At 30.3% G+C, this 10,978-nt stretch overlaps 1 protein-coding gene across 1 annotated transcript in view; it reads right to left on the bottom strand.

Annotated features, from left to right (window-relative positions):
- The window catches only part of LOC129913190 (uncharacterized protein DDB_G0288805), a 306,856-nt gene that overhangs the window by 116,759 nt on the left and 179,119 nt on the right, over positions 1–10,978 (bottom strand). The window lies entirely within an intron of this gene.

Here is a 10,978-nt window from a genome sequence, read left to right as displayed (position 1 = left end):
ATTTGAAAGAAAAATTCTATTCAGTCAAATTGTACATAAGAGAGAACAACGTTATATAAGTTCAAACCATGAACATGTTACCATGACCTTTTGAGGACCATTATTTTAATGTTTACCAAAAGCGAATGCAATTTCGAATGACTTTCAATTAGAATCAGGATTTGACAATATATTCTCCACCAAAAGAGGATTTTTTTTCTGGCATTGTTGTATCAACTGAACTTTTATACAAGTGTATACATTTTTTTCAATTTTTTTTTTGTTCAATGTTAGTCCTTCGCGCTAGTTTATCAATGTTTTGTTATTTTTTTGTATCCACTTTGAGTTGTACTGCATAGAGTTAATTAAGAGTTGTGTTTCCGTTGACAATGCGAAATGATTTTGGTAGCCATCGTCATAGAGGTATTTTGTACATGTTGTGATTTGAGATATTTTCAATTATTCATTTATTTTTTTTAGTTTTTAATCAAACTGGATACATAAATGATGTGAACTTCAAAGACATGACATACATAAACATACCTACATACATACATTATTTAGAATGATAGATTAATGAATTGTTAGAAACCTGGCATTTCAAAAAATAGGGATAGAATGTTATTTGTAATTGAAAATGAAAGCTTTTCTGATGAAAATTAACATTAGGTTTCTATTTGGTATTGCTGTAAAAATCTGAATTTAAATTTTAAGTTTACCCAAAATAACCAACTAAATTCTTAGAAATTTTTATAATACAAGCTTTGATTGCATAAAATTAAGTTAGTAAGTTAAAATACCTGTAAACACAAAATGGATATTAATAATGTTACGGAACGTTTACCAAATGCATTTAAGTTAACACGTTTGTAGGCTAATAATTAAGTGTACATAATTTTGGCATTTTTCATTTTTTGGTACTTTGTTTGGTACCTACTTTATTTGATACTATCTTCTTTATGCTTTATCTATTCACTTGCTACGTAAGGACTCTAGTACTTTATATTAAATTTGGATTGAAAAACTATACGATTTTGGAAGTCAGTGATATTTTAACAAATATCAAAGTGCCTGGCTACACGGTGATTTTTCAATCGCCTAAGCAGTGAGTTTGTAGACAAGAGGGATGAAGAGTGAAGGGGGAAGATGATCATGAAGGGAACTGAATTTTCTGAGGGCAGTACATTTGCATTGCTAAATTTTTCCTCTTTTTGACATTTGTTCCTAGAAAAGTAATAGTGGAACGTGATTGGGCACAACAGTGTGAGCCACCGTATGTGATTTTTCAATCGATTGAAAAATCACTGTGTAGCCAGGCACAAATACATTTATTATTCAGTCAGTGATTAAATTGTGGTTTTTGTTTTTAGGGTCACTGTGGTGTATGCGTAACCTTTTTTTTATTTAATACATTTTAATATTTACTGGTTATTGTTATATAACTGAGCAATTGGTCCGACGAGTTAAACAGTGTTTAATATTCCCCGACCTTTCAAATAGTACAAACTAATTTCAGCTAAGAAAAGTGATACCAGCCATGAATTTTTGATTTTAAAATGGTTGCTTTTATCGTTGGCTCAGTAAATTTTTGAGTTGCTGTTTGTTTTATTGAAGCTTTTAATGTCCTTATAAAAATTTTCAAACAAATACAGTGAGTTACAAAAGTAAGAAAGCATTTCTCAGATCGCGATGTCATTTCAATTAAGTAATCCGTTTGGATTCTTGGAATTCTAATATTAATTTTTGTCAAGAAATTCAAAAACTAAAATAATTTTCAATGCTTGTCTTTATAGAGGGAAAAAAATGCTTTTTGGTCGGTTTTTGAGGTAAACTAAATTTTTGAAAAGCCATTTTTCTTCAAATTGGGTAAAAAGATTTATATGAAATTTTGAAATAGTCAATTGATCGGGATCGGGTCAAAATTCTGGCTTCAAAATTCTGCTTTTCAAAATTCTGCTTTTTTAACGAAAATTCTGTTTTTCAAAATTCTGCTTTTTTTCTATTCTGCTTTTCAAAATTCTGCCAGCATTATACTTAAACAAAAAAATTCTGCCAATTCTGTTTTTTTTATAGCATATATGTGCTGACTAAAGAAAAATACACCTCATTAATGTAATTCAACATAGGTACTTTCCTAATTTTTTTTTGTTTAAGTGTCGGAAATATTTTTTAAAATGCATAGACTGACTTTCTTTCGAATAAAATCTATAACTTATTGGAACCGATGTTGTTTGATACAAAATATTCCTTTTCTTATTCAAATTTTTGATTATTCATCTTTATTTGATAAATTAAAAAAAATTTGAATTATTTTCGGAAATGTTTAGTATTTAAACAAAAATTAATATGCATTCAAAGAATGACAAATTATGTAGGTAAGTAATCAAATAAGCAGACAATTTATCAAGAAGATGATTTTACAGAATTTTGCAAAAAATTAAAAAAGGGTTTGGAAAATGTTAAAAAGCGCGCGCTTTTTAACATTTTCCAAACCCTTTTTTAATTTTTTGCAGAATTTTGAAAAACAGAATTTTGAAAAGCAGAATTTTGAAAAACAGAATTTTGAAAAACAGAATTTTGAAAAGCAGAATTTTGAAAGCAGAATTTTGTGAAGCAGAATTTTGAAAGCAGAATTTTGACAAAAGAATTTTGACCCCGGCAGAATTTTGACCCCAACCCGAAGAAAATATTTAAAGCTTAAACAATAACCTTTCATATGAAATAAAATTAATTTTATGTTGTCATATAAAAATAAATTGCACGACTGGGGTCGCACGTACTTGCTCTTATGCTTAAAGTAACTATAATGTTAAAGCTTTTTATTCAAGAAATTTAAAATTTGATATTTTGAAGAAATTTTATAAGTAGTATAAAAAAATTAAATCTGTTTTTATAATTAATTAAACTCCGTTTTAAATTATCTTAAAACAAAAAACAAATATGCCATTTTATTTCTTGTATAAAAAGGTATTTTTAGAAAAAAAAATTTCGAAAATTGTAGGAGCCGTTTTTTAAAAAAATAATTTTTTATGTATAAAAATTTTTTAACATTTTTCAAAAAAAAAGTTGGTATGCCATTTTGAAGAAATAATTAATTTACACATAAAAACTAAATTTCAAAATTTTTCATTGATCCGTTTTCAAAAAATTGATTTTTCAAAAAAAAATTTTGAAATATTTTTTAAAAATCCAAAAATGCGTTTTTTGAAAATTTTTTAAATTTTTAATATTATCTTTACTTACACACGTTTGTATAAAATTTTTCATTTAAATCGGGTTAATGTTGTAAGAGATATTCAGAAATGAAAAAACCAGTTCTATGACAGGTACCGTTAATAACGGTACAAAAAATATTTTTTTTATTTAAAAAGTTGGCTCTTATGTGTAGTACTACACACAAAAATTTTAATCAAAATCGTTAGAGCCGTTTTTGAAAAAAATTAACTTTTCTATTTCCGTTATATGGCAGGTACCGTTAGTTTTGGTCATAAAAAAAAAATTTCAATTTCCCCTCTAGGGAATCACCAAAAACTGCTAACTACCAAGTTTGAAGAAAATCACTTCACTCGTTTAGGCTGCAGCTCCAGATAGAGACAGACAGACAGACAGACAGACAGACAGACAGACAGACAGACAGACAGACAGACAGAATTGCCGGACCCACTTTTTTGGCATTCTCCATCATCGTAATGTTATGTAAAATTGTTATCTCGAGTTCGATTTTTTTTACGAATCCTAAACTTGCCCTATAGTACCTATATCGCAAGTAAAAATGGATTTAAAGGTGATAGAAGAAAATAAGTTAAATATTTTTTTCAAGAAAAATAATTTTTTAAGGTTTCACTTCTACCACGTGTGAATTGCACATATGATTTTTTTTAATTTCTTTTTAGCGGAAGAACTATCACAAAATCGTTTCACTTTGACTTTTTAAAAAAAGTGCCGTGTGTGTGACGGTAAAATTTTAAACTAATTTTAAATTAAGAATTAAAAAAAAATAGGCTTGAAGGAATTGAACGTAGAACTCCAGCACGTAAGTCGAGTATTCATAGATTTTTTTTTAAATGAAGCTTTTAAGTGTCCTTATAAAAAATGAAGGATTTAAGTTGTTGTCGCTCAGGAGTCAGGATTGCCGCTCAGTAATAGGCCACCTCGTCACTCGAAATTGCGGCTCAGGATTCTGACGCTCAGCTAAGATTTAAGCTTAGCAGTAGCTACTTTAAACTATATAAAATATTGTGAAACAAGTTTTTAAACTTTATAATATCAATTATTTTTAAGAGCTGTGTTTTATGATCCAGATCAGAATTCTGTTCTGATTATGACAGCTAACGATCAACGGATAACACAGGTCAACACGAAATTTGTGCTTGGGTTGTGACTATGAAATTATGATAGATACATATATTGATACTCATCTGGAAAACATTTTTCTTTTTTTATTTAATTTGCTTTTGAAGTCAGCAGAGCAATTTCCAGTATTCAAGAAAATCTGTCTTTTACAAAAATTGTCGGACGTAATTTTGGCAAAAACTCGAGAACGTCTTAACCGATTTGGCTGATTTTTGTTTTGTTTTCTTCATTTTAATGCTGTTTTCATATTCATATGCAGAAAAATAAAATAAAGAAGACAATTAATAAGAAAAAAGAAAAATTAAATCGAAATTTTCGTTTTGTTCGAATTTTTGTCAAATGGGAGCTTGAGGCATTATTTGATACGTTCTATTTTCAATATTTATGGTAAAAGTAATTCACTCTGATGGTACTTTTAATCTACAAAAATAACTGTACCCAAACTGTAGTCAAACTAATTCATATTGAAATTCTTTTTTTATTGAAACATTAAATTGATTTGTTTGCATAGTATTTTTATTATTTTGTTGCATATACAGGGTGTCTAGAAAGTAATGGATGAAACGAAACTTAAGATCTCTCAGAATTTGGTAGCTTGTTGAGCCCAAATCCTTACGGTTTGCGATAAAATATGCAGTTCTTGTGAAATTTCCCTACTTTGCAACAGTATTTCGCTTCCTCTGTCCATAATTGTTTTTTACAATTCTTTCAAAAAAACATTGCTTAACAATAAGAAACAATTAATTAATAAAAATATTTTTTATTTCATACGCCATTTTTCTGCAAATTAATTAACAGTTTCAAGTTTCGTAAAAACTCAATTTTTTACTTTCATTTCAGAGCAACAAGACGAAAAAAATTTTTATTGTGTGACTCTGATTTATTATTTTTAAAACTTATCACGGTACTGTAGTTTTTAAAAAAGTATAAAAGCTTCCAAAGTTGAATTTAGATCGAAAAATATTACAGTTTGAACTCAAAAAACAGGGTTTTTTCAGAGAATAAAGTGCTGTATCAAAAATGTAGATCTTTCAATTATCTACATTTTATACTTTAACTGTTTTTTTTGTACAATGCACGGTTCTTGCACTATAGCTCATAAAACTCGAGTTAGACTCACATGCTATGAAAACTGTTTTTTTGCTCCCAACACTACAAAAGCAAATCTTAGGAGGGGAAAGGGTGATTATCTATTGTTTTGGTTTACCATGACCCCAAAAAGTGCAAATTAAATGCAAGCACAAAAAATATTTTTATTTTTGTCGACCTGTGTAATCTATATTTTCTTGCCAGTTTGTCAAATTTTTCATTTTTTTGGTGCACCTTGTTGCCACAAGTATAGTGTCGCACTGTAGATTAGACTGATTAAAAAAAAAAAAATTTTTTTTTTTGTTCAAAGCATTGTTGAAAATATTGTTGGAAATGACGAAAAAAAATACTGTAAAAGTTTCAGCCCTTAATGTTAACATTTAGTACCGCCGCATCGCAAATTTATATTTCCCATACGATTTGTATGGGAAAGATTGTGTATTTGTGTTTAGATTTTTTTATCTTTTTAATAGTTCATCAAAAAGGCTAGATTTAATCATTTTCTTGTATAAAATTGAACGCTCTACAAAATTGCATTTATAAAATTTAAAAAAAAAACGGACGCGAAAAATTAATTAAAATAATTTTTAGTTGAAAAAATGAATAATTCGAATTTATTGAAGAAATCTAATATGATAGTATTAGGGGTTTGAGAGTTATATAAAAGGATCTGTGAAACCAAAACACAACATAGAATACAAATATTCGAAAATTTTGCCAAATTTTTTGAAAAAACCTAATAATTTCGTCAAAAAATCGTAAAAAAATGAGAAAAAATTACTTTTTATATTTTAAAGTTGAATAACTTCGAAACGCTGGAGTAAATCAAAAAAATTAATAAGAGCTTTTATAAAAGAAAATGATTTTGTCAAAGCCTTTTTGATGAACCATTAAAAAGATAAAAAATTCTAAACACAAATACACAATCTTTCCCATACAAATCGTATGGGAAATAGAAATCTGCGATGCGGCGGTACTAAATGTTAACATTAAGGGCTGAAACTTTTACAGTATTTTTTTTTCGTCATTTCCAACAATATTTTCAACAATGCTTTGAACAAAAAAATAAAAATTTTTGAATCAGTCTACTGTAGATATGCTTAGAAATCATAGCTTCTTGCACTTGCAGTATGTTAGATTTTTAATTCATCAATGGTTTGTAATATGTATCTGCGTTTCTTCCAGTATATTTGATCTAAAATATATATATATAACTTAATTTCAATGAAATCAATTCAAAAGAAAAGATATAATCTCACAGTCTCTCTCCCTTTACCTTCGAGTTTATCATTAATCACCAAGTTATACCACATCTATGCCAAGGTTCGTGCAAATGAATGCAAATATACAAACCTCAAAGGACACTACTGCATTTATATAGCTCAACATCGCAACCTAAGCGAAAGGTTTTAAATTAAATTCATGAATCAACCTACCAACCAACCAACGCAACGACGTCCTCCAACAGTCCAAGTTTTTTGCTCACCACCACACCATCTAAAGTGGTCACTTGATAAGATCATTGTTTAAAATCTCTATGCAAAAGTTTCCTTCAACGATATAATATGTATGTAGTACTCTGTTGAGGTTTAAGGATATCTCTCTACACTCATATTATATATACAGGGTGTCCCACAGTCACCGCCCCAAACGAAAACCATGGATTCCTGAGGTCATTTTAAGTCGAAAAACTTAAGAGGTAATTTTCTCGTTTTCGTCCCGTTTTCGAGTTACCACGGTTTTTATGATTTTTGTTCTCTTTTCCCTTATCTGGCTTTATCTTTGCCAAACTACGTTTGATTTGAAAAATTTTTTTTACAACCAATCAAGAATTTATTACAGTTTAAGTTTGTCTCAAAAGTTTTTTTTCTGCGGACAACCGTTTTTCCACAATTTTACATCAAACACAATTTTCTTCGTTTTTTAAGTTGTTTTTTACACTTTCATATCATTTAAGTCAAAAAAACACGTTAATGAGTATTAATTTTTTGTCCTTTTTATTAAAGCCCAGTTTATTTTCATAAAAAAAATAAGTTTTATTTCATAAAAAAGGCTACTGAAAGTAATTAAAAAAAAAATAAACAAACTGAGTGAATTAAAAAAAAAATATTTTTTAAATAAAAAATTGATTTAAATGAATTAAAATTTTTTTTGAGCTTTATCTATTTGTTCTTTTCTTAACCACAATAGCTCAGAAAAAGTTTTTAGTTCATTTAAATCAATTTTTTGTTTAAAAAATATTTTTTTTTTAATTCACTCAGTTTGTTTATTTTTTTTTTAATTACTTTCAGTAGCCTTTTTTATGAAATAAAACTTATTTTTTTTATGAAAATAAACTGGGCTTTAATAAAAAGGACAAAAAATTAATACTCATTAACGTGTTTTTTTGACTTAAATGATATGAAAGTGTAAAAAACAACTTAAAAAACGAAGAAAATTGTGTTTGATGTAAAATTGTGGAAAAACGGTTGTCCGCAGAAAAAAAACTTTTGAGACAAACTTAAACTGTAATAAATTCTTGATTGGTTGTAAAAAAAATCTTTCAAATCAAACTTAGTTTGGCAAAGATAAGGCCAGTTAAAGGACAAGAGAGCAAATATCATAAAAACCGTGGTAACTCGAAAACGGGACGAAAACGAGAAAATTACTTCTTAAGTTTTTCGACTTAAAATGACCTCAGGAATCCATGGTTTTCATTTGGGGCGGTGACTGTGGGACACCCTGTATACAATATAAGGGGCACATGGGACATAAAATAACTCAACCGCTGAAAGGATGATGTGGTGTTTTGTTCCGAAACCATATGTCTTGATCTAATAAATGTTCCATTAGTTTAATTACTCTGATGGCAATTTCATTGGAATATATAGAAACGCAATAATACTCTCTTCTACTGCTGTTTCATGGTATAGTTTTCCCTTGTCCTCTTCGTCCTTTTTGTGTGTTCTATAAACCTAAATGCATCTCTCGAGCTCATCTCTTGCATTGCATTGCACTTCCTTTCCGCTTTTCATATCAAGCAAAACTGTTGGAAGGATGTGGCATCAACGATTGCGAGTTTACGGATGCCAACAACCCCAAGCAGCAGAAGGAGCAAGGAGGGATTATAGAGAGAGTGTAGCATATTGTATTTGAAAATTTATTCACTATGATTACGCTTTGTTTTGCTTGGTTTTAATTAGTCCCGCCGCCGCTGCTGCTGCTTCTGCTCCCGTGATATGTGTGTGTGTTCTGTTAGCAATACTTTCACTGCTGGATGCTGCTGCTGGTCCTGGAGGCTGGTGGGTCGTTAACCACAGTCATCTAACCAACGAGCAACCAACCAAACAGACATCCGACCAAATATTCCATCCATCAGACTAAGCATTCATCGGGGTAGCAAATCAATCAGTTATTGCGGTCTAAGGCCGTAGGTATCATTACCGTTGCATCGCTGGCACTGCCCCCACCTCACATTTTTCTCAGTTCCAAAGTAATGATGGCCTTCCCACATTGATGATAATAATGATGATGATGATAATGACGATGATGGATCTACACATGACGGTGTGCTCTAGGATAACAACTTTTGTTAGTCGGCCTTTTGTGCTGCCTCTGTTGGCTCTTTTTGTATTTTGGATAACCCAAAACGGAATACGAATGCACAAGGGGGTCTGAGGACTGAGGACCGAGTCCCAGGACAGGATACGAGTGTTTTTTCCATAGTCGTTTTGTTTGGAAAAATTCTTTTTCTTTTAATAGTGAATCTCCCTGTGCGTGGAGGTGGTCAGGTCAGTTGTTCTCGGTTATCCTTGGACAACAGGATGTTGTATAAATTGTACACATACAACGACTAAACTATAGGAAATCCATTACTATGATCGGCCTTTGGGATGAGCAGGTTTTGTTGCGGGTTAGCAGTTAGTAGTGGAGGACACTGGATGGTAGCCAGAGTAGTTGCCAGTAATAAAGGTACATTGCGGTTTTTGTATCCTTGTTTTTTTGTTGATGTTTTTTCTGTGGTTTCACCAGAGACCTGCCGGACCTGTGTGTGGTGATGCACGGTGTATCTAAGCCGAGGATGGGTTACACAGAGAATGACTTTTGCTCTAGCTCGAGCTGATGGGGTGCCATATGCATTTTGTGTGGTTGGATGCATGTGTTGCTGGTTTGAATCCAGCAGATGTCACTTTTTGTGGATTTTACTTGCAAATGTCATTGGAAATTCGTTTTTTCTAAGTTTTGTAGTATTTTTTGTTTCTTTTTTTTTTGTTTCTCTTTAAAAAAGGATTTCGGTGTGTGTGATGTTTTGTGTCCTTGCGAACGGAATTGAATTTGCTGAACTAATCGGGGAAATAGATACATTCTGGCAAAATCGTGCTACGTGATATTTACGACGACCGACAGAGGGAGTGAGGAATTTGTGGGTGGATATAGGAGTTAGAGAAGTATATAGGTATGCATCATTTATTATGATGTCTGACCTATTTTGAAACTTCAACTCGTGTATTCATGTGTGATCTATGCTGATGGACAATCTTCTTTCATATATGTGATGTATTGTGTTGTTGGCATTGACTTCGAAAAACACACAGAGAGAGAGAGAGAATATTAAAACAAATTCTATGCACGTGTCCTTATAGGAATTCACTATTCACCTTTAGTATCTTTTTGGTTTTTGGTATAAAGTTTGGAATTTAAGTTTGACTAAAGTTGTTTTCAGATTTTTTAAATAATTTTATAATTTGTAAATAAATTAAACAAAATAATGAGTTGCATTGGCTTGGCAATCGATTAAATTAAAAAAAAAAACTTAGGTATTACTTATCCAGAGGGGATATCGACGGTTTAACTTCATAACCTTGTAAGTCGTTTTTGCAGAAATCGAAAAAACCTCTTAAAACAATTATTGAAAAAATATGAAAATAATAAAAAATAGTTGATTTGAGTTATTAAGGGTCAGTTTTTCAATATTTAGATAAACCTCAGTTAGAGCTTAGGAATGAAAGAGAATAGGAATAAAAGTTTTATTTTGGCATTTATTCTTCTGATGGTCTAACTGACGGTTGAAAAATCAGGGAAAAATAAACTATTTTTTATTTCTTTTACTTTTTCATTTGAAGCGATGCACTGTGGGCTAGAACGCTATTTTAGCAGGAATTAATTAAAAAGTCAACTTATTCCAATATTGCTAATTTTAGTCTTATTCGATAGATAAATGGACTAGCTATAATTGCCTATTCAAAATTTAGGTCAAAACATTCATTGGCTACATAAAAAACATAATCGAAAAGCAAGTTTTCGAAAAAAAAAAAACAAAAAAGGCCACTTTTTCCCCTATCCAGATATTCGTTTACTGAGTTTGTTTTAACGGATCGATTGCGAAAATTTTGATAGTTTATCAATAAGTGATGTATCCAAAGATAGTATTGGCTAATAAATTGTTATTATATTCAACTTTTGTTTATAAATTTTAAATTAAAGTATGCTACTTGCACCAATTTCAATTAAAACGAATGTTTTAAAAAAAGGCACGAGGAGGCACACTCTTGAAACAATTTTAAAAAGTAGCTAGACT

The sequence above is a fragment of the Episyrphus balteatus genome, chromosome 3, assembly GCF_945859705.1.
Source record: "Episyrphus balteatus chromosome 3, idEpiBalt1.1, whole genome shotgun sequence".
In the NCBI taxonomy this organism is placed as follows: domain Eukaryota; kingdom Metazoa; phylum Arthropoda; class Insecta; order Diptera; family Syrphidae; genus Episyrphus; species Episyrphus balteatus.
Note: the sequence above shows the minus strand (reverse complement) of the source record. Positions and strands in the feature narration are given on the sequence as shown.